This window comes from Oncorhynchus nerka, linkage group LG24 (genome assembly GCF_034236695.1).
Source record: "Oncorhynchus nerka isolate Pitt River linkage group LG24, Oner_Uvic_2.0, whole genome shotgun sequence".
NCBI classification, from domain to species: Eukaryota; Metazoa; Chordata; class Actinopteri; order Salmoniformes; family Salmonidae; genus Oncorhynchus; species Oncorhynchus nerka.
Genome location: NC_088419.1, coordinates 70,353,256 through 70,369,013, shown reverse-complemented (window position 1 = coordinate 70,369,013; position 15,758 = coordinate 70,353,256). Strand labels below are relative to the sequence as shown.

Below are 15,758 nucleotides of genomic sequence, written 5' to 3'. Positions count from 1 at the left end.
AGTCATCACAAAACACACAGTAATCCTAGAACAGTCATCACTAAACATACAGTAAATCTAGAACAGTCATCACTAAACATACAGTAAATCTAGAACAGTCATCACTAAACATACAGTAATCCTAGAACAGTCATTACTATTTTATTACAACAACGAAAGCAGTCAAGCATGCTCACAATGAAATAGTAATGACTGTTCTAGGATTACTGTATATTTATGTCACCTTTCTGACACTGAATGTAGACACTTTTAGTTAAGGTCTACTGGAAAGACTAAAGAAGCTGTGTGATGGTGGACAGATACAGTTGTTTGTGGCCAGACTGCCATCCAGTGGTTATGTCTGCTAATTTATTGTGAATTCAGAGTCCTGAGGGATCAAAGTGAATATTGGCACAGATTCTACAATATGTGTTCTTAGGGACCCTAAAGTTGGCCATTCTCCCAAAACGTGTCCTCAGTGCTCCCTCAACCCTCCCGGAATGCTCCCTCAACCCTCCCGGAATGCTCCCTCAACCCTCCCGGAATGCTCCCTCAACCCTCCCGGAATGCTCTAGATCTTCAGAATCCAACAGAAATAATCAGACAGATTGGCCCGTCTCCCATGGCAGCCTGGAGGAAATGCCTTCACATTGATTCCCTTACTAATGTGTGTGTGTGTGGGTGCGTAGCGTGGGTGCGTGCATGCATTTGTGTATAACACACGTGTATTATTTTGTGTGTTGGTACATTTTGTGCCCAATACCTTACAGCTCGCCCCCCCCCCCCCCCCCCTCCATGAACCCACAAACAGCACAATGGAGGTTATTCTCACAACTCAGCATCTTGGTGACAGAGCATAGTAAAACAACAAGGCCTGAGACCAGAGAGACCACAATCCTAAAATTAGCATTGAAAACCACAGCAAGCGGATTAACATCACAGCACATTGTTCACATGTACTCTTTCAAATCCTTCACCACGCACATAGGAAAAAAACTAAATTGCTCTTGAAAGTGGAATATTTTTGTTCTATTATTAAAAACATTGTTGAGGCTAAAACAGCAATAAGGAAAGCTGCCACTCATATTGGTAGATGTAGTATGTACTCCACATGTTCTCTCTGCCTTGTGCCAGTCCTTCTCTTTACTTTGGTTGTGTGGGTGGAAAGAACGGCTCTTCATTTATTTCTGCTCTCAAAACACAACTTTTAATATAGCCAATTAATTCATACATTTTGCTTGTTTTATAAGGCCAACATGAAGTGCTCATTGTAGTACTTTTGTGTGTATCAGTGTGTAAATGTGTGTGTGTCTGCGTATTTGAGAGAAAGCTAGAGTGTGCAACTGAGTCAGTATAAGATCTTTAGCAGCTGCTCCATAGAGTATTTTGTTTTAGCATTAGACCAGGGGCTCAGAGAGGGCAAACCACAGCTTTGAAAGACTTTCTATCTATTGAATGTGACATGGTGTGTTACACATGCCCCCAGTGAGGCCACAGTTACTCCATCGCTCAGATCCACACATACTCCCTACGACAAACATCAGACTCCCAGATGTTCCCCTCTCTCTCCCTCACTACCTCTAGCTGAGGGGTGGAGCTGATATGCGTTGAGTTAGGGCCAGTCGGACGTGGGATTGGCACCGTTTTTTAATTGCCGGTTTTCGTGAGAGTATCAAATCAGACTTCGATGTAACAAGTCTCCAGGGTGCAGTAACACTGGGAACACCTGCACAAACTGCATTCTACCCAGAGCTGCTCTGTAATGGATGGCTGCTATAGTCATTAAACAAATCACCCAGATGTTTTTTTATAAGTTACATTCCAGAGTCCAGGCAGACAGGCCTCCCTGGTCTGAAGCACATAGGCCAGAGCTCACTGCTCCCGTAGATGGCTCTTGTTCTGTACCTGGCTAGTTCCTGACTCTGTTGCTGTAGACTCTGCAGCGCAGACCACCTGTGAAGAGAACCGGATAGGCCATAGTAGTGAAGTAATTACAATTTAGCAAATGAACACTGGAGTGATAGATGTGCAGATGATGATGTGCAAGTAGAAATACTGGTGTGCAAAAGAGCAGAAAAGTAAATAAAAACAATATGGGGATGAGGAAGGTAGACTGGGTGACTATTTACAGATGGGCTATGTACAGCTACAGCGATCAGTTAGCTGATGTTTAAAGTTAGTGAGGGAAATATAAGTCTCCAGCTTCAGTGATTTTTGCAATTTGTTCCAGTCATTGGCAGCAGAGAACTGGAAGGAAAGGTGGCCAAAGTAGGTGTTGGCTTTGGGGATGACCAGCGAGATATACCTGCTGGAGCGCGTGCTACCGGTGGGTGTTGTTATCGTGACCAGTGAGCTGAGATCAGGTGGAGCTTTACCTAGCATAGACTTATAGATGACCTGGAGCCAGTGGGTCTGGCGACGAATAGGTAGCGAGGGCCAGCCGACTAGAGCATACAGGTTGCAGTGGTGGGTGGTATATGGGGCTTTGGTGACAAAACGGATGGCACTGTGATAGACTGCATCCAGTTGCTGAGTTGAGTGTTGGAGGCTATTTTGTAAATGACATCGCCGAAGTCGAAGATCGGTAGGATAGTCAGTTTTACGAGGGTATGTTTGGCAGCATGAGTGAAGGATGCTTTGTTTTGCGAAATAGGAAGTCGATTCTAGATTTGATTTTGGATTGGAGATGTTTAATATGAGTCTGGAAGGAGAGTTTACAGTCTAGCCAGACACCTAGGTATTTGTAGTTGTCCACATATTCTAAGTCAGAACCGTCCAGAGTAGTGATGCTAGTCGGGTTGGCGGGTGCGGGCAGCGAATGGTTGAAAAGCATGTATTTAGTTTTACTAGCGTTTAAGAGCAGTTGGAGGCCAGGAGTGAGCCAGGAGTGAGTGAAGGAGTGTTGTATGGCATTGAAGCTCGTTTGGAGGTTAGTTAACACATTCTCCAAGGAAGGGCCAGATGTATACAGAATGGTGTTGTCTGCATAGAGGTGGATCAGGGAATCACCCGCAGCAAGAGCGACATCGTTGATATATACAGAGAAGAGAGTCGGCCCAAGAATTGAACCCAGTGGTACCCCCATAGAGACTGCCAGAGGTCCGGACAACAGGCCCTCCGATTTGACACACTGAACTCTATCTGAGAAGTAGTTGGTGAATCAGGCGAGGCAGTCATTTTAAGAACCAAGGCTGTTGAGTCTGCCGATAAGAATGCGATGATTGACAGAGTCAAAAGCCTTGGCCAGGTCGATGAAGACGGCTGCACAGCACTGTCTTTTATCGATGGTGGTTATGATATCGTTTAGTACCTTGAGCGTGGCTGAGGTGCACCCGTGGCCAGCTCGGAAACCGGATTGCACAGCGAAGATGGTACGGTGGGATTTGAAATGGTCAGTGATCTGTTTATTAACTTGGCTTTCGAAGACTTTAGAAAGGCAGAGCAGGATGGATATAGGTCTATAACAGTTTGGGTCTAGAGTGTCACCCCCTTTGAAGAGGGGAATGACCGCGGCAGCTTTCCAATCTTTAGGGATCTCGGACGATACGAAAGAGAGGTTGAACAGACTGGTAACAGGGGTTGCAACAATGGCGGCGGATAATTTTAGATTGAGAGGGTCCAGGTTGTCTAGCCCAGCTGATTTGTATGGGTCCAGGTTTTGCAGCTCTTTCAGAACATCTGCTATCTGGATTTGGGTGAAGGAGAAGCTGGGGAGGCTTGGGCAAGTAGCTGCGGAGTTGTTGACCGAGGTTGGGGTAACTTGTTCATTTCGTTTGAAGGTTACAACATACACCTATATTTTTTGTTAATCAGAAAAACAGAACACTTTTTCCATTTCCGTTTGGAACTGGCACGACGCTGCTATGAAAAAATATTTTAACCGAGCTGATTCTGCATTCCTTCTGAGAGAAATTATCATGACAGCCTTCACGGCTTTAACGACGTGTGAAATGCTAGTCTGCAATTCACCTCACTCCTGGGCCCCTCTTGTCGATGTGCTTTTAAGAACATTTAAGAGGAACATTTTTATTCAAATTATTATATGACTGTTTGAACAGGCTAGTAGAGCCACAATGCTCTCTGTATTCTGAGCCCTGAAAGTCAGCCAATCGTTTCAAAGACTTGATTACTGAGAGCTTTGATTGGCACTCTGGTGGCACTAACCAGTCACCCATCCTAGTTGATGACATCATCTTATGAAACCTGAGCTCCAGCGGGCCAGACATTGATCTTATGCCTCCATGTTTTAAAAGACAGGCCTTTCTTTTGATCAAACGTATTGAGGCTACACAACTCAGTCACTTTCATTGGTCATCGCTGCTTGTGAAATTCCAGATGTGCTACAACAGAACAGGGGGAGGAAAGAAACATTGACAAATCTCTGCAGAGGGAGATGCAGAGGCCAAAAAGATGAATAAAGCCTAGTTGATGTGAGGGAGGTTGATCTTCAGAGAGAAGAGTGGAAGGAAGTGTTTGGCCATGGAATCGCTGGCAGTGGTGCAGCGAGTCTCTGACGTCTGAAGCGGAGCTACGGAAGTGATGTTGTGTCACGGTTGTTCAAACTGCCCTCTTCAGGGTCCGGAAGTCTGGCCGGCCGTTAATCAAGCTAACAACCTCACACTGACCTCACAGACTCAGCAGAGTCTAAGGCCCTGGGTTGTTTCACCACTGGCCAACTGGGAAATAGAGAGATACACTACATCTACTCCCACACACTTTATACTCCAACAAACTGGAGTATGTTTGAATAAAAGGTACACACATATACTGCGCATGTGCTATATCTTTCTAACATACACTCTCCAATCATACCTCTCAAAACCCTCCCTCTCTGCCTGCCCTGGTCCCTGGTGTCATAAACAGGTCCCTCCTGTGCAGTGGTCACTGTGTCCAGATGTGTTTTTATGGCCCTCCAGGACCACACAGACCCAGAGTCTCTCTGAGCGTCCAGGGATTTTATGACTACTCCGCCAGTGAGGCATTACAGAGTAAACCTGCCACACCCTGCCTCTCTGGCCACTCATCACCACAGCTATGGATCACTGCCCCAGTCTGTTTCACATGGACCAATATCCACAACCCTATCAACAAATTGGGAACTGTTCTTGACAGTAGAAACACACAAAGCCTTGCTTTTGTTCAGTCTTGTGAGTCTAGTCTGAAACTACCTCTAGATCTTTTTGGTTTTAAGTTGAATTTCTTGCACTTCTTTCTCATGCCCTTTCCTTGCTTCTGCCTTCCACCTCCCTCCCTCACTCCTCCCTCCCTCTCTTTTTTCCTCCATTTTCATATTCTCTTTGATTTATGCACTGTGGTCCGGTCACCCGTAACCGTGTCATCATGTGCAGTGATATACGACCCTATTAATGTTCCCCTATTCATCTGGCAGGCTGCAGAGCCTGGAGCTGGGGGCCAGAGGCCGGGCCAGGGTGGGTACTCACTCAGACCTTCATTTGTAGGAGAGGGAGGACCTCAGGGCTGGCCAGAACTGAATACAACCCACTGAAAAGGGAATGGGCGAATGAGAGGAAGCATCATACGCTCCATCAATGTTGAAACAGAGCTCTGAGACTGAACTGGCCCAATTTGGACTCATCTCTGGATCTACCCAGGAGGAGGTCCAACTATAACAGAGTTCCTCCAACTAGGGCTGTGAATGAATGTCTCACTTCTCTCTACAGCTGCTCATCCATGTTTTCACCCTGGTTCAACAAGACACAGTAGTCCCATCTTGTTTATTCCTGACTATGTAGTGTTTACCGTTAATGAAGTCTCCACTAACGCAGGAATATTGCCTTTAAATTTCAATCAACCTGTAATGCTGAACTTACGCGACAAGGATTGAATGACGCCCTAAGTCTTTAAATTCAGGAAGTGTTTCAGAAGTGTCCATTAGTCTGTGATTTGAGGGCCTATAAAAAATGTAGATCTCTGGGACACTTTGATGGTTTTTAATGCAGATGACAGCAGCAGGCCTGAATGGTTTTGTCACATGTAGAGCCACAAGAGAGCAGGAAGAGGGGGAACTACCTGACCCCAAAGGTTCAGCCTGGGCCCAGGAAAAACACACCTGAAACTAGAGCAATAGATCACATGTGACCTGTGACCAGGAAGATAAATCCCATGTGACCAAACAGGAGTAACAGATGGGTTCTGTTTTGTTCTGCCTCCCCTTCCTTCCCCAGGCAGCTTCTCCATGGATCTCTCTCTCTTAGAAACCAAAATGACTTATAAGGTTCCAGTTCTGTATATGTATATATATATATATATATATATATATATCACCAAATGAAAATGTAAATAGCAAAGAATAAAATCTCCCACTTTTTCTAAGCTTCTAGATTTACCAGCACAGGTGTCAGCTCCACCGTTCCAGTCAGCCATTACGAATTTCAGAAAAGTCCATCTGCACCGTGATAGGAGTTATTATACATTCTACTGGACAAGTCCCAGGTATGAAACCAGATGAGGTGAGGTGGAGACAGGAAACCACAAAGACCAGAGAGAGAGAGAGATAAAAAGATAGAAGGAATGTACAGTGGCAAGAAAAATTACGTGAACCCTTAACCCCCATAAATTGGTCATACAATTTGATCTGATCTAGGTCACAACCATAGACAAACACAGTCTTCTTAAACTAATAACCCACAAACAATTATATGTTACGTCTTTATTTGACACACCGTGTAAACATTCACAGTGCAGGGTGGGAAAAGTATGTGAACCCTTGGATTTAATAACTGGTTGACCCTCAACCAAACGTTTTCTGTGGTTGCGGATCAGACCTGCACAACAGTCAGTAGGACATTTGGAAAACTTTACAAAATTCTTTCAGTTCAGCAATATTCTTGGGATGTCTGGTGTGAACTGCTCTTGAGGTCATGCCACAGCATCTCAATCGGGTTGAGGTCAGGACTCTGACTGGGCCACTACAGAAGGCATATTTTCTTCTGTTGAAGCCATTCTGTTGTTGATTTACTTCTGTGTTTTGGGTCATTGTCCTGTTGCATCACCTAACTTCTGTTGAGCTTCAATTGGCGGACAGATAGCCTAACATTCTCCTGCAAAATGTCTTGATAAACTTGGGAATTCATTTTTCCATCGATGATAACAAGCTGTCCAGGCCATGAGGCAGCAAAGCAGCCCCAAACCATGATGTTCCCTCCACCATACTTTACAGTTGGGATGAGGTTTTGATGTTGGTGTGCTGTGCCTTTTTTACTACACACATAGTGTTGTGTGTTCCTTCTAAACAACTCAACTGAAGTTTCATCTGTCCACAGAATATTTTGCCAGTAGCGCTGTAGAACATCCAGGTGCACGTTTGCAATCTTCAGACGAGCAGCAATGGGTTTTTTTGGACAGCAGTGGCTTCTTCCGTGGTGTCCTCCCATGAACACCATTCTTGTTTAGTTTTTTTTAATAGGGCAAGGCAGCTTTAACCAACATCTCCAATCTCGTTTCATTGATTGGACTCCAGCTTAGCAGACTCTTGGACTCCAATTAGCTTTTGGAGAAGTCATTAGCCTTGGAGTTCAAATACTTTTTCCAACCTACACTGTGAATGTTTAAATTATGTATTCAATATAGACAAGAAAAATACAATAATTTGTGCGTTATTAGTTTAAGCACACTATGTTTGTCTATTGTTGTGACTTAGACGAAGATCAGATCAAATTTGATGACCAATTTATGCAGAAATCCAGGTCATTCCAGAGGGTTCACATACTTTTTCTTCCCACTGAATATGTGCATGCCTCTGCGTTATAGCAAGTGATTTCATACATACTATACAATAAATATAGTGTGCAGTATGGTCATGTTGAGATGGACTTGCCTCTCCCTAGGGGAAAGTGTTGTTATGGTCCCCAGTAGAGACTCTCTCACATCTGTCCCCTCAGGGCTGCTGAGCTCTGTGCTTAACCCTTCCATGACCACAGCTGACCACAGCACACCTGTGTAAACATTCCCCCAGCTCAGAGGAGAGCTCTCAGCTCTCACTAGTGTGGTGTACCAGCAGCACAGCCTCTGTAGACCCAGTCCCATCTACTCCATGGCAACAGCTGATTGGACCAGGCCAGCTAGGTCAGAAAGGACATGCTCAGTGTGGGAATGCGATGAGGTAAAAAGGCTGTAGTTTCCATGACATCCTGGAGGGAGGGACAGAGGGTTTCTGCACGTTCCAGAACACAGGGTTTTCCCATACATACAGAATTATCCTGGTCCCCAGGATTCATCAGTTCACTAACACATGGGTTAAATGAGGATATCTCAGTTCACATGAGGAGACTTTTCAAACTGCCTGATTGCTCCTGACATAACTCCTGACATAACGCCTGACATAATATTTCAGGAGTGTTTGTTTATGTCTTACTGTCATGTCAAAACCCATGTCACACAATCTACACACATCCATCTGTATTAGACACTGATGCTACTTTTCTAGTTGCTCTCATGTCAATCATTTGGGTGTGAAGTGAACATACTGCACCCTGGAGACTTTTTTGATTGTTTTGTGAAGACAGCAACAGTTACACTCTAACCACAATAAAGTGAATCCAAGTCCTCTGATCTATGAGCACAATCACTGCAGCCACAACACCACCGTCTAATCTCCAAACAACATCTACTCCCACTGAAAGGGAGGCAACTCTAATCAACAAACAATTACAACCCATGAACATAGAACTCTTAGAATGTAATCAACAAACAAGGACAACATCTCATTAACTTACAGGCAGCTCATTGCCAAACAAGCACTGTGACCAGCGAGCTGCTATCATCAACAGTGCTGTTAAATCAACAAACAGGCCCTGGAGGGTAGAAGTAGGCCTAATGCCTGTTTCAGCTTGGTGTCTGCTCTGTGAAGCAGGGGTCCAATTATATGCACTGGAGAGCATTTAAACAGCCAATTGTGTCATGTGTTTGGCTTGTGAGGGGAGCAGGGCAGGACTGGGCAAGGCAAGGCCTGAGGAGAGGGAAGGCTAATTAGACTGTGGTAATTAGGGACTGTGAATGCCAGATTATCACGAGGCTGGCATCACCACTGAGATTGCACTTAGTAAGTGCATTCATATGTACACACAAAGAAAGACACATACATACACACGCACACACATGAAAGCACATGTGCGCTGCAAGTACACACTCTTCAGCATGGTTGGAGACTCTTATCCTCAATAATTGCTCTCGTCTTTTCCTTCTCCCCATTCCTCTCTCCATGGCTCTGTGTCTCTTGATGGAGAGTCATAGTTTAGGCCCTACTTTAATTAGACATACAAACTTAGTCTTGCTCAAAGTTCCTGATGTGCAGTGACTTTGAGAGTCCAAGGACAGGCACAAATTTCCTTTTTTCTTTTAACAAGTCAGAAACCTACAGTATTTTTGGCTCTAGAGAAACCTTGTTCCTTCTGGAGCCACTCTTTTCCTCTGCAGAGTCTAGCCTCTACAATAGAACAACAGTGCCCTCTAATGTCTTACGTGCAGTACAACCGGAACTCTCGGCTTTTAACCCACTGATCAACACCCAGATAAAACTCTAACCCTTTGGAATGGTGGAGCATACCTTCAATTGACAACTCTAACTCACCCATAGGGAACAGGACCGTTTTTTCTTTCATGCACTATGGGGGGCACTGGTACTGTAAAGGGTGATGGAAGGGTAATTTGCTATAGTCGGGAGAGAGAGAAGAACATTGAGGTCCAAAAGGTTCCCTGCAGTAAGAACAACTTTGACCAGCGTTCTTTGAGAACACAAAGTACAGCATGAGTAAAATAGAGTAGGGCTTTCATGCTGAAAATAAAAGGTCTGCTGCTTATGAATTCATAGCACGGTCTGCATGCATTATACCAAACAGTGCTTTCTAATTTTCGTGTCGGCTTGAGTCCTGAGCCATTCTGTAATTACATTGCTGTAGTCTCTGTACTGTACGTACGGCCAAGGCCAAGGCTGGGGGAGGTTATGTGATACCCTGGCAACGGCAGTTTGATTTTATTTGTCCTCATGGTCAGTGAATCAGTCTTTCTAAACAGTGCATCTCAGTAACTTGTTTGGTATGTTCCCGGTTGGCCTGTCTCTGCTTGGTCTCCAGACTCCGGCAAGGACATGGAACAACATTGAACAAACCAAAACCACATTGTTAATGGGAACATTTGCCACACAGGATGTCCTCCTCCCGTCCCCAAATGGACCTGTCCCCGTCCCCAAATGGACCTGTCCCCGTCCCCAAATGGATCTATCCCCGTCCCCAAATGGACCTGTCCCCGTCCCCAAATGGACCTGTCCCCGTCCCCAAATGGACCTGTCTCCGTCCCCAAATGGACCTGTCCCCGTCCCCAAATGGACCTGTCCCAGTCCCCAAATGGACCTGTCCCCGTCCCCAAATGGACCTGGACCTGTCCCCATTCCCAAATGGACCTGTCCATAGCCTACTTTATAGTAGTACATACTTTATAGTAAAATAATTTTGTATTCTGTACTCAGTGACAAATGCAAAGATATTTAAGCTCAAATCTTTTTTGTTTACCACTAAATTTAGCACACACAACACTCACACACTGTTTGGGGCTAAATTAAATACTATACTGCACAATGATTCCAGCTGCCAAAGACACGTTTCAAAATAGTGATTTTCCTAAATGCATGTTGTTTTGGGATCGCGTGTATATAGTAAGCCACATACTTAGGACAAAAGGAATATTTTCTAAAGTAAACCATTTCAAGTTTCTGAATATTTTGTGCATCACTTTTGATCAAATATATCGCTCCAAATCCTTCCAACCACACCTCTAGCTAATATCACAACACCAACAACAATAAACACACACAGCAACTGATTACTTTACAAACTGCATGCTAAATCATTATTCTCAGCAATACCAAATCTCTCTGGTTTTTGTTGAAAAGTTCTGATTGAACTTTAGCACCATGTGTCTTACAAGAAAATCATTGACTTAAAAAACATTCCACCAATATATCCACACTGTTGATAAGCAGGTCAAGACTTACAATCAAAGGAATTCAGAAAGAAAGAGGGGTCCTTAAAACCTAGGTCTATCAAGGTTCAAGGTCAGAGATTACATCTAAACTAAGTGTCTTGGAAAGTGCTACTGTGCAGGTCTTAATGTCTAGTTAAGAACCACTAAAATAATAAGACACACAGCCTACACCTATACATAGTAGTGTTGCAGCACCCTGAAAGGATTGTCCAATCAGCTGCCAGTCTATGGATACTGTCATGGTAACATAGACCTTCCCTCCAGTATACTGTCAACTCTGGAGCAACGTCCACGACGAGAGGAATCTCAAGTCATCTCAACTGACAATGAAGACAGGATTCAGTCCATTAAAGTTCAAAATCAGACTTTGTTGCAAGAGAAAAGTAAACACTAAATCACACATGTACAGCTTTCCCAGCTGCTATTATCATAAAAACACTGGGCTTCCCAAAGAATGACAGTAAATCATATCTAAACAACCTTGATATTTGTGATTTCTTTTAAAGTGTTAAGCCTCAGTCGTCCGAGTAACTTACGAGAGTGAGTGTAGGGCTCCCAGGGTGAGAGCGAACAGGACTGTAGCTCCTGCTCCGCCACTGGAAGACAGCAGAGAAACCACATGAATCATGTGTTGTGATCATGTGGTAATTGCTAAAGCAAGGTCTATGATTCTACAGTGATTTTTTAGGGAATGAAGGTGTATTAGTACCAGAGCTCCTCTCCTGGTGACGACCTCTCCCTTCACTATGACACTGTCCCCCTCCACTAGCGCTGGCCACACACGGTACACCACCAGAGGAGCAGTAAACTCAGAGTCATAGCTATGACGATACCTGACAGAGAGAGAGGGAGAGAGCAGATGAGAGAGGGAAAAAGAGAGAGGGAGAAGGGAGTGTAAATATACGACAAGGGTGACATCAAGTGGTAGGGATAGGAATGATATATATCATCTTGTTATTGTTACTTCATGAAGTCAATGGATGCAGACTGACTTGTTGTCGCTGTAGAGTTCCAGAGTTCATGAAGTCAATGGATGCAGACTGACTTGTTGTCGCTGTAGAGTTCCAGAGTTCATGAAGTCAATGGATGCAGACTGACTTGTTGTCGCTGTAGAGTTCCAGAGTTCATGAAGTCAATGGATGCAGACTGACTTGTTGTCGCTGTAGAGTTCCAGAGTTCATGAAGTCAATGGGTGCAGACTGACTTGTTGTCGCTGTAGAGTTCCAGAGTTCTGGGTCGCTGGTAAAGGCCAAGTCCAGAGGAGAGTCCAGTGTCTGCATGGCGAACGCCACTCTGCATGTCTCCCTGATGAAACTGCTGATTAGGACAAAGTCCACCTACGGAGAGAAGGAAATCCATGGGTTCACATTCATGGTGTTGATCACGTCCTGGGAGTGGGAACAACATTACAATACACTCAGACACACACCTCCTAGTAACAAACACTCAATGAACTACAGTGCATGAGACCCTATAAATTGGAATGTAAAGGTGACTGGAATTCACAGGTTTTTGTAATATGTCAGACATATCAGTAAGAGAGAAAAGTGTAAGCCATACATTAACACTGGCCTGCACGTCGTAGAGGTCCAGGTTTGTGACGATATAGTCCCACCACCGACTCCTCCAGGATCTCTGGCCCCAGGTGGGAGGGAGACAGGGTCTTCCTCACACGCAGCTTGAACTGGCAGTAGGCCAGCTTGGCTGCCTGGAAGGCCTCCTGATAAACAAACACACACACACACGATTAGAGATACTGTATGGAATAGGAGATTTACAGAGAAACCAAAACCTCAGGTCTGACATATCAAATTCACAGGTTGTACTGTCTGCAGAATTATTCCATATGTACAGGATGTCCAGATTTCATACCACAGTGGCGATGAAGATGATTCTCTGGACAATCTACAGGTCGTCTATGTAGCGTCTCAGCAGGCTCTGGGCCTCCAGGCGCTCCACAGCATACAGGTCACTGAATCGGGACACGAGCCGTGCGTGGCGAGACGAGTTGTTGAGCTGGGCCCGGGTGGGAGACTCACTCCTCAGGGGGCTGGAGTGGTGGCTATGTCTGGGCAGGGGGCTGGTGGAACGACTCCTCACCAACCTGACAGAGATACAAAGGGAGAGTGGAGAGGAACGTGTTCAAAATATCATTCAAAAGACGAAAGAGGCAAGTCAAAACAATACAGAATTTTCAGCACATTTTGGGCCATATTGTGGGAGGAGGAGATACAGTAAATGGATATGAGATTTACTGTGTATATGTGTGTCCTGCTCACCTCTCTTGCAGCATGCTCTTCTCTGCTGTGAGGAAAGACACCTCATCCCTCAGCAAACGCCCCTGACTCTCAGAGTCATCCAGAACATTCAGCTTCCTCTTATAGGTCTCCACCTGGTCACGGGCCGCACGCAATCTGACACACAGATACACACCATAATAACCTCAGAACATACACATCAATAAGCCAAAGAGGACAAATAATACTCACATGAAAATTGTACTAAACTGTATTTATTCCATTCCTTTAATTAGATTTGTGTGTATTAGGTAGTTGTTGTGGAATTGTTAGATTACATGTTAGATATTGCTGCACTGTCAGAACTAGAAGCACAAGCATTTCGCTACACTCAAACAATAACACCTGCTAACCATGTGTCCGCCAGTCTGTAAACCCATTTAACATACCAGTAAGTGAATGCAACTTAGACCAGAAAGTTAGTCATACATTACCTGGTGTAGACTTATGTGATCGGATATAAATGAGTAGGTCCATTGTATGGATCAATAGTGCAGACTTAGTGCAGACTTACTCCTGTTTGCGAGACTCCAGCTGCAGGTGAGTGGAGCACAGCGTGCACAGAGTGTCCATCTTCTGCATGTCGCTCTCATGGGTGGCAGACAGCACCCTGATCTTCCACTCCTTCTTCACAGACTCCTGCATGAGCATTTAGCCTTGAATATCACTGTCTTAATCACAATGTGACAGAACAGAATATAATATAACAAATAACTTCATATATATATGTATTTAACAAATAATTTTATCTCTGTACAACTATAACAGAACACAGATGATTTCACCTGAATGAGGTTGAGGCTGGTGTTGTTGGTGACAGAGGAGGTTGCCATGGGGAAGCACATTCTAAGCGATGGCAGCAGACGTGATTTGAGCACATCCACTCCTGCATAGTGACCACCTAACTCAAAAGAAAAATAGGCATTATTAGACAATTGTTTGGGTAAGTCAAAAAGAGAGGAGTGTTTCAAGAAGCTTAGACACATACCCTCTCTAGCAGTGAGGTTGAGGATGGTAAATAGTTGTCCCTGTATCTTGGAGGTGAGCTTCACCAACTCACAACACCTGTTCAGATTCTTGTCACAGAAGATGACCTAGGAAGGTGGCAAACTGGGTTGAGAATAATGACCCAACACAAACTGGACATACAATTCAAAGCTAGTCCTTAACTGAAACAATAACAAAGCGGTCGCCCTGCCTCTTTTGGTAAAAAGCTGAGGGATGGGCCTGGAGAAATGTAACCCCTCTCAAATTCATAGACAGAGATATGGATGTAAGGAATCCATTGTATCGAAATGATAGTTTTAACCATGTTTACATTTACATTGTTTACAAACATTGGAGTCAAACAAGCTTATATTTTGGGTTCTGATGGGGTGTGTCTGACAGTTGAACTAAGTTCATGAGGCTTTTATATTGTTCATGAAACAGTGGGGCATAGGTCATTCATTTATAAGTCTAAAAATAGATGTAGCAACTAAGGATTCTAGCTTTTAATGTAATCTCAGCTGTGGGGTCAATTTAGGAGACTGTAGTGATTATCTTTATTAATCATATTGAATCCAGGATATGTGCATATAAAATGACTTATCTGTGACTTCCAGTGAGTCATATGCTTTAGTTGTTCTCTGAAGTATGTGATCATGCATTGGTCCAATTAGGACATGCCTTTCAGGTTCCTACCAAAATGCTCGAGGGGCTTGCTCGAGACACTTGAATTCAGTCACAAGGAATGGTTTCACGGTTGCCATGACGACTGGCGTCGATAGCAACCAAACTCCTAAATCAATGTCATCAAAACAAGTGAATCCCTTTACTATTACATTGTTACAATTCATTGCGATACAGTGTAACAAACATGCCAACGTCAAATTATTGTAATATATTTGACTACATCTAATTAAGTGTGGCGTAATCAAGTAGGCTAATCAACTTATTTTAGAGACATGTTTGGATTTTTTATTTAACTAGGCAAGTCAGTTAAGAACAAATTCTTATTTACAACGACGGCCTACCAAAAGGCCACCTGCGGGGACGGGGTTGGGATTAAAAATAAATTGAATAAAAATATTGGACAAAACACACATCACGACAAGAGAGACAACACGACATAAAAAGAGACCTAAGACAACAGCAACACAGGATAACACAGATGTGTGAAGATGTGTTCACCAGCTTCCTTAGCGAATCGGCCATGTCTGCTCCACTCCCTAAAATCCTAAAAGGTTTAACGCTCCTGGACAACAGTGGGATTTAATATTGGGCGAGAGCCCCGGTGACAGGCGCGGGCTCCATTTGTATACCAGCTGTAAAAAATGATTGCCCTTGGCGTTTTGTCCACCTTCGTTACAACCAGTGCCAAGCGCCACCTCAGCTGTGGCAACGTTTTTTAAAACTCAGAATACAGAGTGAGAAGGTTTGTTAAAGCTTGCATTGTTTTCTGGTTATTCCCGAGTAAGAGGTGGATAGAATAGCCCACATAGA

The 15,758-nt window shown here is 44.1% G+C and overlaps 1 pseudogene; it reads right to left on the bottom strand.

Moving 5' to 3' along the window:
* Nucleotides 1-778: 778 nt before the first annotated feature.
* LOC115108752 (mitochondria-eating protein-like) lies at nucleotides 779-15,470 on the bottom strand (annotated as a pseudogene).
* Between the last annotated feature and the right edge of the window lie 288 nt (nucleotides 15,471-15,758).